Here is an 18,152-nt window from a genome sequence, read left to right as displayed (position 1 = left end):
GTAAATCAGTACCTTAAAAGCCTTCAACATCTCTTATAAAACTTGATAAACATTCTTCATTAAATTAATTGAAGGTAATTATAAATAAACCATTCTTTTTCTCTTTATGAAGAGAACTAAAAAGTATGAATAAAATGACATATTTAAATGTTGTAGCTGTGTTAAAAAATGTTGAAGCTGTGTTGTATTGTTTGTAAAATATGAAATAAATATCTTTTGAATGTCTGTTTTTAGTAGCATAGTACAGTTGTATGCTGTAAATTAAGGAAGTGCATTCCAAGTTAAGAATCACTGATCTGACTTGGAAATCTAGTCAAATAAAATTATGTAGGTTTTTGATACATGGGAGAAAAAGAGGTTTCAAATTGTTTTTCCTTCTGTCAACAGGAAAAACTGTTTTATTCATAGTCAAAATACCTGGGCTCTGTACATGGCACTCACTGTCTGTCTGGTGTAATCTTAGACCAGTCATCAATTCCTCTTTATCTTGGTTACTGGTCTGTAAAAGGATGTGGTTGGACCAAGGTTTCTTTCAGATTTCAAAGTTTCTGTTTTTATGAATTTCTTACCATTCTCACCAACTTCCTTGAATATTCATTTCAACCTAAAATGAAGGAATTATAGAGAAGGGAAGCTTAGGCAAAATTAAATGTGTTGTGTCTGGCTCCTGGTCTACCACTATACTTTGGAATTTTCATTCATCTTTCTTTCTTTCTTTTTTTTTTCATGACTTGCTTGGAGCAATTTTAGGTTTATAATACAATTCAGAGGAAGGTACAGATATTCCATATACTCCCTACCCTCACACATGCACAGCCTCCCTCATTATCAACATCACTCAACAGAGTGGTACATTTCTTTTTTTAAATCAAGGATGAACCTACATTGACACATCAAAATAACCCATAGTTTACCTTTGGATTCACTCTTGAGTTTGTCCATAGTTTACCTTTGGATTCACTCTTGGTTTTGCTTTCTCTCAGTTTTGTCCAAAACTTTTATACAAAAGTGTAGTGCATGTATTCATCATTATAATATTATATAGTGTATTTCACTCCCCTAAAGTCACTAATCTTTAAGAATTTTATTTATTTATTTATTTGTTTGTTTGTTTGCAAGAGAGAGAACCTGCACACAGGTAGGGGAGGGAGGAGGCGTAGGGAGAGGGACAAGTCAACTCTGCTCTGAGGCCGAAGCAGGGTTGATCTCATGATCCTGATATCACAACCTGAAGTACCTGGTTGGAAATCAAGTGTGGGATGTTTAACTGACTGAGCCACTCAGGTACCCCTAAAGTCACTAATCTTTAAAAAAAAAAAAAAGCAGATATTATTTTTTGGATTATAATTCATATAATCTTTATAAGAAATTCAAATATTTCAAAAATTATAATTTAGAAAAGTCTACCATAATTTGATAGATTTTAAATGTACATTTTAACCTGCATATTAATTTGTTCTAACCTAACCTACATATTTAATGAGCACCTATTATGTACTCAGTTTATATAAAAGCATATAAATATTAATTTTTCAGAAATGCAGTCACCTATTCTTCCAATACATACTATTTAAGCCAGTTTCTTTTTCACCTAAGGAATAATCTTGGACTGCTACATGTTGTCCCTTGTGTGGATAATTAAGTTGTTTCCAATTTACATTATTATGAATAAATTTGCAGTAACTATTCTTATACTTACGTCTTCATGCACTTGTAAAAATATTTCTCCAAAATAAATTCTTTGAAATGGAATTGCTGAATCAGAGGATATATATATTTAAAACTATAGTCAACATTTCAAATTACCATCTAAAACAATCATATATTTACATTCTCTCACCATCAGGAAATGAGAGTGATTATTTCTAAACACTCTCTTCCACACTGGATATTATCAATCTTTTAAATCTTTCCCAATCTGGGGTGCCTGGGTGACTCAGTGAGTTAAAGCCTCTGTGAGTTAACTCAGTGAGTTAAAGCCTTTGGCTCAGGTCATGATCCCAGGGTCCTGGGATTGAGGCGTACATCGGGCTCTCTGCTCAGAGGGGAGCCTGCTTCCTCCCTCTCTCTCTGCCTGTCTCTCTGTCTACTTATGATCTCTGCCTGTCAAATAAAAAAAAAAATCTTTTTAAAAAATATGAGTACTAATTTTGACTTTACCCTGAGTCAGTGGCAATAGATGGGCTATTACTTTAGTTGTACCCTTTACCTCCTCAAGGACATTTTAAGAGATCTCTAGAGGTAGTTGTTATTTCAGCGCAGAGAACAGTATGTCAGGGGAAACAAATGTGTTTGTAAATCATGGGGAAAATATTTGAGAGAGTATAATATGAATTTGGATATGACTAATCATTGTTGACTATTGATGTTTTTCTATATACTCCTTACCTTGATTCAGAATGTATTTGTGAAATTGAAGTTTTCTTATAGGGGTGCCTGGGTGGCTCAGATGTTAAGCATCTGCCTTTAGGTCAGATTATAATCCCAAGGTGCCAGGGTGGAGTCCACATAAGACTTCCTGCTAAGCAGGAAGCCTGCTTCTCCCTCTCCCACTCCCCCTGCTTGTATTCCTTCTCTTGCTGTCTCTCTCTCTGTGTCAAATAAATAAAAAATCTTTTTAAAAAAAGGTTTTCTTATAATAATAGGACCTAAATAGATAAAAAATTAAAAAAATTTTGAGTTATAATTCACATATCATACAATTCACCCTTTTATAGTGTGCAATTCAGCAATTTTTAGTATTTTCAGAGTTAATCACCATACCATTATCCAATTTTAGAACATTTTCATCCCCCAAAGAAACCCCATATCCATTTTTCCTTTGTCTCCCTGCAGCTCCTGGCAAACATTAATTCATTTTTCAACTCTTTAAATTTGCCTATCTTGGAAATTTCATATAAATAGAATCATACAGGGACACCTGAGTGGCTCAGTCAGTCAGATGACTGTTCAGGTCATGTTCCCAGGATCCTGGAATTAAGCCCTGCATCAGGTTCCCTGCTCAGCCCCACGTAAGGATTCCTGCTGCTGCTCCCCTTGCTTGTGCGCTCTCTCTCAAATAAATAAATAGAATCTTTTAAAAATAAATAAATAAGTAAATAAAATCATACATGTGGACTTCCTTGTCTGGCTTTTTTTTTCTTTAATGTAATGTTTGCAAATTTCATCCATGTGTATAGCACGTATCGATTCTTCATTCCTTTTTATGACCTGTCTTAGTCAGTTGGGGTGCAATACAAAATGCCACAGGCTGAATGGCTTAACCAACAGACATTTATTTCTTATAGTTCTGGAGGCTGTGAAGTCCAAGATCAAGGTGTTGACCAGATTTGATTCTTGGTGAGGGCCCTCTTCCTAGCTTGCAGTTGGCCACCTTTTCACTATATCTTTCTGTGGTGGAGAGAGGAAGCTCCAGTGCTTCTTCCTTTACTTTTTTCTTTTTAAGATTTTATTTATTTACCTGAGGCTTGGGGGTGGGGCACAAGCAGAGAGAGGCAGAGGAAGAGGTAAAAGTAAACTCCCCACTGAATGTGGAGCCCGATACCAGGCTCAATCCTAGGACCCCATGACCTGAGTTGAAGTCAGACACTTAATCAACTGCGCTACCCAGGCGCCCCTCTTCCTTTTCTTATAAGGGCACTAATTCCATTATGGGGGCTCCACTGTTATGACCTCATCTAAACCTAAGTACTTCTCAAAGGCCCCATCTCCTAATATCACAATGGGGGTAAGGACTTTAACATAGGAATCTGGGTGTGGGCACAAACATTCTGTACTTAACATGACCCTATATTATTCCTTTGTATGGATATACTTAATTTTGTTTATTAGTTGAGAGGCATTTCGGTTGTTTTCACTGAAGTTGGCTATTAAGAATAATGCTCTTCTATGAGCACTTGTGTACAAGTTTTGTGTGGACACATGTTTTCAATTCTCTTAGGTACACACCTAGAAGTGGAATTGCTAGCTCATAGTAGGAACTCTCTGTTTAACCACTTAAAAAATGGTTTCCCAAGTGGCTGCACCATTTTACAGTCACGCCAGCAATATATGAGGGTTCCAATTTCTCCAAATCCTCACCAACATTTGTTACTATCTGTATTTTTTAGTATAATCACCCATCCTACTGGGTGTGAAAGGGTATCTCATTTTGATTTGTTTTGATTTGTATTTCCCTAATGACTAATGATGTTGAGCATCTTTTCATGTCTTTGTTGGTCATTTGTACAAATATCCTCAAGTTAAGTCAGTTGGTCTGCTTTTATGAAAGATCCACATTCATACCTGTTTTCACTAACCAAAAGAAATCTGGAAAGGATTTTTGCTTTTATGTAAAAAGGCAAAAAGCAAAAATAACATTTGTCATGTTTTGCAGTGAGCCGTTACAGAGGCAGAGCACACCCTCAGCGGCAAGAGCAGCATGACCAAGTTCCTTCCCTGGGAACTACATTCAACATCTCACCATCAAGCTGCCACAGCTCTGAACCATGCCCGTGAGCACCTATGCTTTACCTCTCTTTTGTGCATCTTTTCGCAAAATGTGTCCTAAGGTATCAGAAAAGCCGAAATAGGAGAGGGTTTTTTGGGGGATTTGGACTCAAGAAATTCTCCATATAGGTGTGCCTGGCTGGCTCAGTTGGAAGAGCGTGGGACTCTTGATCTTGGGATTATAGTTGGAGCCCCACGTTGGGTATAGAGATTACTTAAAAATAAAATCTTTTAAAAATTAAATTTAAATTTTTTTAAAAAATTAAAAATTTTAAATAAAATCTTTTAAAATTTAAAAAATTTTTTTAAATAAAAGATTTTAAATAAAATCTTCTAAAAATTTTTTAATTAAAAAAATTTTAAATAAAAGATTTTATTTTTAAGTAATCCCTACACCCAACGTGGGGCTCAAACTCACAGCCCCAAGATCAAGAGTCCCACGCTCTTCCAACTGAGCCAGCCTGGCATACCTATATAAAATCTTTACAAATTCTTTCTCTACATAAATTAACGGTAAGTGCTTCTTTGTTTTATGACAATTTGGCTTACAAACGATTTCATAGGAATGCTTTCCTTTCAGATAGTTTGGGAAACCTGTATATTTTCTTTGGAGAAATGTTTATTTGAATCCTTTGTCCATTTTTAATTGGGTTATTTGCCTTTTTGTTACTGGCTGTACAGATTTTAATATATTCTGGATAAGTCCCTTATCAATATACAATTCGCAAATATTTTCTCCCATTCTTCGGGTTGTCTTTTTAGTTTCTTGATACTAGTCTTAGAAAAAACTTTTTTTTCTTTAAAGGCTTTACTTATTTATTTGACAGACAGAGATCACAAGTAGGCAGAGAGGCAGGTGAGGGACCAGGATGGGGGGGGCAGCAGGCTCCCCGCTGAGCAGAGAGCCCAATATGGGACTCCATCCCAGGACCCCAGGATCATGACCTGAGCCGAAGACAGAGGCTTTAACCCACTGAGCCATCCAGGGGCCCTGAAAAGACTTTTTTTTAATTTTGATGATAAATTGCTTTTTAAAAAAGCCTTTGGAGATCTAGTTCCAGAATAACGTTTTCCTAACATATAATGAATTTTATACCAGGTAGGAAATAATTCAGGAGTGTAATACAAGAAGAACATGAGAGCTTAACTGATAATTAAAACAAAAAATATCTTAATGGGCAGGAAACTAAATTTCACATAGTTAATACATATGAGGAAAAGCTCTGTGATATATATTTAGACTCTTTTCATATGTGCAAGTGCACATAAAGCAGATTGCAAGACATTATTTTATAAGCACAAGCCAAAGAAAACTCTGTGCTTACCCCTAAACTTACTAAGTGGACCTGAAGGGAAAACAGAGGTGATTACTTAGGTTAATGGACTGATGTCTATAAATGACAAGAGGCTATATTAAAGAAGTCATTAACTTTATATACTGAACTGTTACTAATAAAAGTTGCTCTTGAAGTACACCTTTCTGGCTAATTTCTCTTCTCTCTTTGGAATTTTTGGTAGTTAAAAAAAAAAAAGAAAAAGAAAAACTACTGAATTCAATATGCATCTGCAACTTTTACAACAGTTCATGTGAAGCATACAAAATTAACAGCTTATAAATTCTCCTTAACTCAAAAAAGAAAACAGGCATAAAGACATTATGAACCACTGCTGTAGTCACTCCTGTTAAAATACTTATCCAAAATACTTCGGATTATTCATTTCCTTCTTGTAAATACATTTTAACATCCTTTAAATAAACATGAAGATACCAAAAGCCAGAGAAGGAATAGAACAGGAATTTGAGTAAGCAGATGAGGCTTAAATAAGAAGGGAGCTCTTTCGGGTAAACTTGGAGAAAGTCTAACTTGTGTCGTCACACAGGGGAGAAAGGCCAAATGAAGGCAGAAATCTATGCCAAGTCGTCTAGTCAAAAGAGTTCAGAACTTAAGCAGAGTTGAAGCAACAGTCAAAAACAAAGTAGAAAGCAGGACCTTAACACCTTTTATATGCCTTTATATTAAGGAAAGAACTTTTATGTGCTTCCTGTTAAGGATTCTCAAACCTGGCCTGGATGTGCAGTGGAAGTCAATGGGGTACCTGGCAGAAAGGAAGAGAATAGTAGCTTCTGACAGAAATGAATCCTGACAAGACATTGAAGGATGGGTGTCTGGTAGAGTTTCTAAAATTCTGGAGCCATGTATATTCTCCAGAGTGTTCTCAAACTACACTGGAAAATATGGGATAAGTTGAAGAAAGCATTCTATCAGCATCTGGGGGAAAATCAATGTTACCAAGTGGTGCTAACATTTAGTAGATCAGTCGGAATGCTTTGACTATAAATAATTACCAAACCACACTCATACTATCAATAATACTCATACAATAAGAAAATGTATTATGTCATTTAACAAGGGGATTCATAGGAAGGATCAGAGATAGATGCAGTTGCATGACTAAGTCAGAAAAGACCCAGATTTCTTCCATCTCTTTATTTCAACATCTATCAGGTAAGAGCTTCACCTTATAGGTAACAGCTTCATCCTCAGGCAACAGAGAGATGGTTCAGAAATTCCTGGCATCACAACCTAGACATGCCAACATCCAGAGAAAGAAGACCACTCTTAGGAGGAGATATTTCTATGACCCTTGGCACAGTTGGTCGGCTGAAAATTTGAAATCAGTTCTTGGTAAGGCAATAGGATAAACTATGACTAGTTTAGACTAGTCATCTGGGGTGGATTAAATTTCAGGGTCAGTTATTTATATTATCTATTTATGCAGATTTTTGCTTTTGTTGGGATTTCCTTAGTTTGTCCGTAAGTTGTCTACATGTTATTATAAGTTAAAATTTTTGCATGGTATAACTAAAGATGTATCAGTTAATCATTTGCTCATCTGTTTTGGTAAAGAGCTCTTTTTTTCCCCTCAAGCCGTGAAGCCATAACTGAGGGAAATGGATATTTGCCCTGCTGGCTTGTAAACAAACATATAAAATGATGAAAAACGTCTAGGAGAGAAATAGATACACATGAACTATGGCATACACATATGAAACAGTTTAGTCACATTTAATTCAGGATGATTAAGTTCAGAATTAATGCTATAAATACATACTATTGAACTCGAGGCAGCAGAGGGTATGAGAGGGGCATTGTGACCTTCTCTTGATTCCAGAAAGACAGATAGTAAAATTATGCAGTGTCATTTGAGTTTATCTAGCATCACAATAAAGACTCAGGGACCAGGCAGTGAGGGATTATAAATAATAGTTCATTGTCTCTGAGATTACAAATGGTGGTCTTTCAGGTGAAGAGTCACAGTGTCCCTATCCATCAAAAGGCCTGGCTGAATCGTGCCACAGATGCAGCAGGGGAAAGCCTAAACCTTTCACTCTTAAAAGAAGTAAAGAGGTTAAAGAAGTTCAATTCCCACCAAAGATCATGATTTCCAGGCACCTAAACTCATTTGTTTGTTTGTTTTTAATTTTATTATTTTATTTATTTACTTGACAGAGAGATCACAAGTAGGCAGAGAGGCAGGCAGAGAGAAAGGGGAAAGCAGGCTCCCTGCTGAGCAGAGAGCCCCAGGCGGGGCTCAATCTCAGGACCCTGAGATCATGACCTGAGCCAAAGGCAGAGGCTTAACCCACTGAGCCACCCAGGCATCCCTAAACTCATTTGTATCTTCATCTCTTGCACGCCAAAGGTGTTGACCTGTGAACTATTAAACAGTGCCTAATTCCTGAATGAAAGCACCCAAAATAATTTTTTAAGGGAATTATTTTTTACATGTGTTAAAGGGGAAAATCCCTGCATGTGCAAATTCTAAAGTGAAAGAAAAATACAGTGAATTGTAAGAACCTCCTTTTTCCCCCTTGATTAATGGATTTTGTTAGATGTATACTTGTCACAGTGGTTTTTTTTTTAACTTTTTTTTTTTTTAAGATTTTATTATCTATTTGACAGAGAGAGATCACAAGTAGGCAGAGAGGCAGACAGAGAGAGAGGGGGAAGCAGGCTCCCGCTGAGCAGAGAGCCCGATGCGGGGCTCGATCCCAGGACCTTGGGATCATGACCCAAGCCGCAGGCAGAGGCTTTAATCCACTGAGCCACCCAGGTGCCCCTGTCACAGTGGTTTTAAAACTATTCTGATCATAACCCACAGTGAGATCCACATTTTACACGAACACACACTTTGTATTTTTAAAACTGAAACAAAAGCTCACGAAACAATAGTTAAACCTTCTAAGTGATAGTTTTTATTCATTTCATTTAAAAGTAAGTGCTGACTGACACCCAGTAAGTTGATTTGATGACCTACTAATGGGTCTGACCTGCACTTTGAAAAACATTGTCCTAAGCTAAATGGGTAAAGAATGTTCTGAGGTCCTTAATACAAATTATACCTCTGCTCCCTTTAACAGGTGGTGGAAGGAAGGAGACTATCCCATAGATAATGGTAAGAAGTGTCTGGGCTGCTTAACCCCCAACTGTGATGTCTGAGTTTTACCTTCCCTTTGGGAGGTCACAATGCCACCGCCACCTACCCGGCCTCAAGGGGATGTACTCTTCACTTTTAGCCTCTGGTCTAAAGGGGGCAGAGCTCTAAACTCCCTGTGGCCTAGATAAATCGGATTGAAACATTCAAATGACATTTCACCAATGGCTGAGGGTATAACAAGAGGGAAATGAACAAAAAGAGTAATAGGAACCTAGATAATCTTCTATTAAGATAAGGCTCATTTATTTTCAGCTTTAGTGTCTAGGTCATCAGCCTCTAGGGTGCAGAGGTCACCTTTTTCTTTTCCTTCTAGGAGGGCCTTGAAATGAATTCTTAAGAAAACAACAGAGTGGCTCCCAGCCAAGTACCTGCAGTTCCTCCTCCTGACCCTCTAGTTTCTGGTTTCCTGTTTCAGTTCCCACCTCTGCTCTGATACTCAGCCCGGTAAAAGTCCAAATCTTTGGTTGAGGTCTTCACCCCCATGTCAGGAGCGTGATCTTACTCGGAGGGTTTATCCTTCTCAGACTTTAAGGCAAAAGCTTTACATTCTTAGGAGAGATGTATATAAACTCTTTTTTGTGAGTCCCCAAAGGACTGATGGAAAAAAAGAAGTCTGAACATCTAGAAAGTGAATAAATTTACCCTGGTCCTTCTGAAATACAATAAACTCAGATGGAAAAGACATAATTAGAGCAGCAAAAACACCATGCTTCTCAATTTTAGAATCCCTTCCCTTCTTCCTTCTTAAGAGCACAGACTTCAGAGTCAAGTGTGAAGTCCAATTCTCCTTACTCTAAAGGGCAAGTTTCTTATTCTCTCTGAACCCCAGTTCCCTCACCCATAAGATGGACAAAAGTAGTACTCACTTCCCAGGCTTATAAAAAAGAATTAAATGAGCTAACCCACAAATATGTATAATTCACTTAGCAAATAATCAGTAAATAACGGCTGTTGCTTATCTTAGGGTCGTTGGAGACAGACTAAGAAAGCAAACATTGTCAACTGGTTGCTTAACAATAAAATCATTTCAGACTGCCTACTTCCTGGTCTGATGTTTTCCTTGGGGAGGCTCTAGATTTGCCTATACCTAGAAGGATACTGCTCTGGTCTGCTAAGTCCTGCTACTACAGAAACTGGATCGCTGGTGCAGTACATATAAAAGAAGACCAAAGGGCAAATACAGGCATTCATATAGTTCTTTTCCCACCACACCCACCTTAAAGGACCCTGGGATCATGGCCCGAGCCGAAGGCAGAGGTCTTTTTTTTTTTTTAAAAAAAAGATTTTTATTTATTTATCAGAGAGAGAGGGGTGGAGAGAGCGAGCACAGGCAGACAGAATGGCAGGCAGAGGGAGAAGCAGGCTCCCTGCCGAGCAAGGAGCCTGATGTGGGACTGGATCCCAGGACGCTGGGATCATGACCTGAGCTGAAGGCAGCTGCTTAACCAACTGAGCCACCCAGGTGTCCCCGAAGGCAGAGGTCTTAACCCACTCAGCCACCCAGGCTCCCCAATATACCACATCTTCTTTATCCATTCATCTGTCGATGGACTTCTGGGCTCTTTCCATAGTTTGACCTCTGTGGACATTGCTGCTGTAAACACTGGGATGCAGGTGCCCATTCATATCACTACATTTGTATCTTTGGGGTAAATACCCCAAAGTATTTTGGGGTATTTGAATCTTTGTGGTAATTGCTGGGTCATAGGGTAGCTCTGTTTTCAACTTTTTGAGGAACCTCCACACTGTTTTCTAGAGTGGCTGCACCAGCTTGCATTCCCACCAACAGTGTAAGAGGGTTCACCTGTCCCACCAACTTCTGTCATTTCCTGACTTGTTAAGTTTAGCCATTCTGACTGGTGTGAGGTGATATCTCATTGTGATTTGGATTTGTATTTCCCTGATGCCAAGTGATGTTGAGCATTTTTTCATGTGTCTCTTGGCCATTTGGATATATTCTTTGGAGAAATATCTATTCATGTCTTCTGCCCATTTTTTTTTTTAAGATTTTATTTATTTGACAGACAGAGATCACAAGTAGGCAGAGAGGCAGGCAGAGAGAGAGGAAGGGAAGCAGTCTCCCTGCTGAGCAGAGAGCCCGATGCAGGGCTCGATCCCGGCACCCTGGGATCATGACCTGAGTTGAAGGTAGAGGCTTTAACCCACTGAGCCATCCAGGCGCCCCTCTTCTGCCATTTTTTTATTGGATTATTTGTTCATTGGGTGTTGAGTTTGATAAGTTTTTTACAGTTTTTGGATACTAGCTGTCAGGGATTTTTTTTTTTTTTTGGTTGTTGTTGTTTATTTATTTATTTGAGAAGGGGGGCATCAAGAGAGAGGAGAGAATCCTCAAGCAGATTCCCCACTGAGCACAGAGCCCAACGTGAAGCTCAATCCCAGGACCCTGAGATCATGATCTGAGCAGAAATCAACAGTAGGATGCTTAACTGACTGAGCCACCCAGGAGCTCCAGGGTTTGTCAGTTTTTGATCTTGTCAAAGGACCAGCTTTTGTTTTGTTTTTATTGTTTTTCTATTCTCTATTTCATTCATCTTGTCTCTAATGTGTATTACTTCCTTTCATCTGCTTGCTAACTATTTAGTTTGCTCTTCCTTTGCCAGTGTCTTAAGGTGGAAGGTTAAGTTACTGATTAAGATCTTTCTTCTTTAATATACACATATTCAGATATAAGTTATCTTCTAAACACTGTTTTAGCTGCATCCTATAAGTTTCATTTGTGCTTTCATTTTCATTCATCTCGGAGTATTTTCTTTCTTCCTTTCTTTCTCTTTCTTCATTCCTTCCTTTCTCTCAAGGAGGCTCCACACTCAGTTTCCTGGGGTTGAACTCAAGCCTGAAGGCTTAAACTTACAATCCTGAAATCAAGAGTTGGATGTTCTAGCAACTGACCCAGCCAGGCTCCCCTCACAGTATTTTCTAATTTCCATTTTGCTTTCTTGTTAACCTTTTGGGTATTTATGAGTGTGTTGTTTAATTTCAACATACTTGTGAATTTCCCTGAATTCTTTCTGCTACTGATTTCAATTTCCAATTTCTTTCCATTCTTGTGGGAAAACATACTTTGCGTTATTTCTATCCTCTTCAATGTATTTGTTTGTTTTTATGGCTCAGCATATGGTCTATCCTGAAGGGCTCTATGGATGTCCATTAGAGCTAATTGGTTTATAGCATTGTTTAAGTCTTCTATTTTGTGGCTGGCTTTTATCCAATTCTTCTATCCATTTTTGAAAATAGAGTATTGAAGTCTCCAACTATATTGTACAATGAACTCTCCCTTCATTTCTATAAGTTTTTGCTTAATGCATTTTGGCAATCTGTTGTTAGATGTATGTATGGTTACAATTGTTATAGCTTCCTGACATTCATTATAAAATGTCCCTCTTAATCTCAAAGAACATTTTTTGTTAATTGATTTTTAAATCTCTTTTGTCTGACAGTAGTAAAATCAACTCCAACTTTCTTTTGTTGTTTGCATGATATAACCTTTTTCATTCTTTTACTTTCTATTTGTATCTTGGAATCTAAAGTATATCTTCTGTTGACAGTATATAGTTGGATTTTTTTTTAATTTTAAAAAAGATTATATTTATTTATTTGATAGAGAGCGAGAGACTAGAAGCAGGGAGAGCAGCAGGCAGAGGGAGAGGGAGAAGCAGAACTCAACCCCAGGACCCTGGGATTATAACCCAAGTTGAAGGCAGACTCTTAACCAACTGAGCCATCCAGGCACCCCAATGGGATTTTTAAAATCCAGTCTGACATTGTCTGCCTTTTTACTGGATTGGTTATACCATTCACATGTAATGCTATTGGATTAGATTTACACTTACCATTTTAATTTTCTTTTCTCTATTCCTTGTTTTTTTACTGTGTTTCAAGAGGGGTAACCTGAGTTGCTCCCTAGCCAGTATATCCTAGGTTTCCAATCCAATATTGAATTTTGCATTATAGATTCTAGGTGATAAATACATGAGTCTTGCCCAGTGGTTCTTAAAACATGGACTCCAAACCAGCATAATCAACTGCAATTGGGGATATGTTAGAGGAAAAAAGTTAATTTTGGTGATCAAACTTGGGTTTGAATCCCAGCTCCACACTTAGGGCTGTGATTTGGGGCAAGTCACTAAACAACTGAGTCATATTTCCTCAAGAACAATCTTATCCTACAATATTGTGAGGACTAAAAAAGATTAGTGAGATAATGTAAATAATTCTACTACTAGATCAGGACTTCCCTAATGTTAATTTTCTTTCCCATTACCATAATATAAGAAAAGCTTCTACTGTTTTCTCAGTATTTTCAGTATAACTTAAATTATTTTTAAACCACTTCTCATTTCAGCAATTATTAGGAAGGAAAAATGCAGAAATAGGAATAGGAATAGAAAACATGAGGTTGTGTGGTAGTAAAAGAGTAAAAGAGAAATCCAGCCTGAGCTCATCTTTCAAAGTGCTCAGAAAAATTAGATGCAATTTAAATACTACCCTGGGTACTGGTATATGCTCAAGGACTGGAATAATAGCAATTAAAAAGAAATCATTGTTCTATGTATATTTTACTTTTACTGAGAGCATGGCAATAATCCTGTGTGGTAAATAGGGTAGGCATTACTAGCTCCATTTTACAGAGACTTAAAACTCAGAGGGATTAAGTGCCTTGTCTGTGATTACATGTTGGTGGGGAAATTGGGACTGAAGTCATGTCAATTAATTGCAAATATCATAATATCACAATTTCTGAGAGGGCCTCAAAATAAAGAACCTACGAAGAAGATAAAGGTCACTATGTAACTAGAAAATCACTATGTAACTAGAAAACTATTGCATAAATAAATATCTGATTAACAAGTAAAAATTTTGTTGCAGTGAATACCATTACAAAAACCATATTTAAGAGGTTCTCCATGCTATTGAAGAGGAGACCCTATGCTATTAGTAATACTGATTTTGGGAGTAGAAGGTAGGAAGTGTGAATGTGGATATTCATTCAGACCAAAAATTTAAACAACATGCATAATGTTTTTGAAGTCTTTATAATTTGACTTGATTGTACATGGATTTTATGGTAATATGCACATTGCTGTCTTACTATAACATTTGAAGGTGTCACTGAGTGGAATACATATATAGATTAGGTACTGTGCAAATATACAACCCTATATTATTCAACCGCCATAGCATACTACAATTTTTGAGGACAGATCCTATGTTTCTCCCCCTGATTTCACTGTTCCTGCCATTAATGAGTAAATAAACACATAAATGAATAAATGAATGCACTTTCTTTAAAATCATCCTTTGTTTACTCCCCATTTTGTCAAAAACACCCTTCTCTGTTTCTAACCTTTGACATTTACAGTCACTATTCTCTCTTGTTAGTCAAAATATTTCCACCCAGACCCAGATTCAATTCTCTCTAGAACCAAGATCCTTTCTTCCCCAGACCACTGATTTATCCCCTACCTGACAGATCAAAGTGATTCTTGCAGTTATTTTAATCATATCTTGGGTCCCTTGAGCTGCTCACATGAATTTGCTCATCAACATTTCCATTATTCTACTCATTTCTTATGAACCAAGCTTCTAATCAAAATCAGCACATTCAAGATGGTTTCTGGTGCTCCCCTTTTCCTTTTCCCTTTCCCAAGTCTGTTATTTTTGCAGCACCTTTCGTATACTTATTACAGTGTTCCACATCTTCGTATTATTTTATTTTAAAAGTTTATTTAGGGGCGCCTGGGTGGCTCAGTGGGTTAAGCCGCTGCCTTCGGCTCAGGTCATGATCTCAGGGTCCTGGGATCGAGTCCCACATCGGGCTCTCTGCTCAGCAGGGAGCCTGCTTCCCTCTCTCTCTCTCTGCCAGACTCTCTGCTTACCTGTGATCTCTCTCTGTCAAATAAATAAATAAAATATTTTTTTAAAAAGTTTATTTATTTTTTTTATTAATCTTTACTTCCACAACATGGGGCTCAAACTCACAACCCTGAGATCAAGAGTCACATGCTCTTCCAAATGAGCCAGCCAGGCACCCCCACAGCAACAATAACAGTTGTGTGGGTATCAAAAAAAAGTGAGTATCGGGGTACCTGGGTGGCTCAGTGGGTTAAAGCCTCTGCATTCGGCTCAGGTCTTAATCCCATGGTCCTGGGATCGAGCCCCACATGGGGCTCTCTGCTCAGCAGGGAGCCTGCTTCCTCCTCCGTTTCTGCCTGCCTCTCTGCCTACTTGGGATCTCTGTCTGTCAAATAAATAAATAAAATCTTTAAAAAAACAAAAGTTAGTATCCTCTGAATGTCTGGTTCTTAGTGATAGCAGTTGTAAGGAATCTAGCTTGATTGTACCACAGGGTTTTTGTAATGACATTAATATCCCTATGTACAGATTTATTCACTTATTTTTAAAGATTTTATTTTTCTGACACAGAACAAGAGAGAGAGCCAGAGAGAGAGCACAAGCAGGGGGAGCAGCAGAGAGAGAGGGAGAAGCAGGCTCCCCATTGAGCAGGGGACTCTCTCTGGGACTGGGATCATGACCTGAGCCAAAGGCTGACACTTAACCGACTGAGCCACCCAGGCATCCCCTGTGTACAGATTTAATCTCAGTTTTCCTTCTCAGTTCTCTTGCTCTGCTTCCTGGAACAAGTTCCTCCTATCTGCTACCAACAACAAACCCCACAAACCATGTGAGCAGGGGAGCCCTTTCTCTAACAAGAACACACTTGAAATTTAACAAGGTTAAAGATAGAGAGGTGTTGACAAGAGTGCAACTGGGCAGATGGTATTTGTTTTGGAAAAGAGAAAAGGAGAATTAAGAGTTACTGAGCACTTCCTACATGCTAAGCCCTGTGCTAGGCTTCTAATGTATATTGTGTCACTTAAACCTTGCAATAACCACAGGGAGGTAGGTATTATTTCCACCAAGCTGTGACAAAACAAAGACAATATAGTGAGACGGCAGGTGACAGAGCAGTGATTGGAAACCAGGTCTCAGTACAAAATCCATGTTCTTTCTATTATATCTTGCTGCCTTTTAACATTTTAAAGTTCTTTCGGGGGCAGCAGGGTGGCTTGGTGGGTTAAAGCCTCTGCCTTCGGCTCAGGTCATGATCTCAGGGTCCTGGGATCAGGCCCACAAAGGGCTCTCTGCTCCATGGGGAGCCTGCTCCCTCCTCTCTCTCTGTCTGCCTCTCTGCCTACTTGTGATCTCTGTCTGTCAAATAAATAAATAAAATCTTAAAAAAAAAAAGTCCTTTCAAAAACAATGTTCTCATTTTCAAATACATCATCCCCTCTATATGACTCTGCAGATTATCTTGGGACTTAAAGAAATTTACCAGGCCTCTACTATGTTTGGCATGTCCAAGAAAAATTCTATAGCATTCAGAAAATCCAGCTGATCCTTTGTTGTAGTATAATAAAAAGTGCCAGTGGCAACAAGATAAGGAGCTTAAGCTAGAATGCAAATCTGCGTACTACTTCCTTAATAAAGTTTTACTATGGAAAAAAATGTAAAAAAACAACCAACAGCCAGCTGAATGGTGTGTTTAGTGACACAAAATTAACTTCACTCTGTCAAAAAAGAGGTTTGAAGTGGCGGGGGGGGGGGGGGGAGGTTGGGGTACCAGGTGGTGGGTATTATAGAGGGCACGGCTTGCATGGAGCACTGGGTGTGGTGAAAAAATAATGAATAATGTTTTTCTGAAAATAAATAAATTGGAAAAAAAAATCCTTATCTTGAGGAGCCTGGGTGGCTCACTCATTGAGCGTCTGCTTTGGCTGCGGTCATGGTCTCAGGGTCCTGGGATTGAGCCCTGCAGCATCCGGGTCCCTGCTCCCAGCTCAGAAGCCTGCTTCTCCTCTCCCACTTCCCCTGCTTGTGTCTCCTCTCTCGCTGTCTCTCTGTCAAATAAATAAATAAAATCTTAAAAAAAAAATAAAAAACAAAAAAACAACTCCTTATCTCATTGCCAACTGGTAATAGTTTGTTGACTGGTAATGGTTCTGATGACTGTATTTGGGGAAGCACTAGTGTAGGGTGTTTTTTAATAATCCCATCTAGAATACAATGAAACCTCATTATTATACGATACTTTCTCTTTGTAAATAGAAAAGCAAGGAGAAAGCTATTTTCTCAAAGAAAAAAGGTAATCTGCTCTAATGTAAAAATTTCAAACAGGATTCATCCCTTAACTGAGGCATTCATTCATTCATTCATTCAAGACTCATTTACAAAGAAAGGTACTTAGGACAGAGCCTGCCTTCTGCTCAGAGGGAGTAGGGCAGGTAAGCACCAATGTAAAAAAATTATTATTATACAATGTGATTATCCTTGCATCCTCTTTTTATTCTCACACAACAATTCATCAGAAAATTCTGTTCTTTTTTTTTTTTTAAGATTTTATTTGTTTATTTGACAGACAAAAATCACAAGTAGGCAGAGAGGCAGGCAGAGAAAGACAGGAGGATGCAGGCTCCCTGCAGAGCTGAAAGCCCAGTGTGGGGCTCTATCCCAGGACGCTGGGATCATGACCTGAGCTGAAGGCAGAGGCTTTAACCCACTGAGCCACCCATGCGCCCCAGCAAATTCTGTTCTTATCTTCAAAATATAACCAGAATTTTCAAGGCATCCCTCTACCCTGGTCAACTGCATTTCACCACTCCAGAGATGTCATTTGCATGTTAATCTCTATGAATGGTGTCCTGTTCCCACCATTCTTCAACCTCTTGCACCTCCTCCTCTAGCTCCCTAAACCAAGCTACCATCACCTCTTTTAACTTCTTAATTCTATTCTTGCTCTATTACATTGTATTTTCCACACAAGAGTTGGAGTGTCACTCCACTGCTCAAAAATCTCCAACGGCTTTTTAGCCTATACAGAAGAATACCCGAGTCCTTGCTGAAGCCTGCAAACTCCGCATTATCTCGAGCAGGCAACAAACTTATTTTCGAAAAATGACAGGGGATAAGACTGAATTGGGGATGGGAGGATCAGGGTGAGGGACTGGAATGTTCAGACATTTTGAGAAGTTGGGGATGGTAGCTGACAGGTAAAGGACGGATAGGGACTGCAAGAACCCAGGTGAGATGTGATATGATTAATTTCTAAGAGTTCTAGCCTCAGCTATGCAGTTTTCCCTAATCAT

Source organism: Neovison vison, chromosome 11, assembly GCF_020171115.1.
Source record: "Neovison vison isolate M4711 chromosome 11, ASM_NN_V1, whole genome shotgun sequence".
NCBI lineage: Eukaryota > Metazoa > Chordata > Mammalia > Carnivora > Mustelidae > Neogale > Neogale vison.
This window is presented reverse-complemented; position numbering follows the sequence as displayed.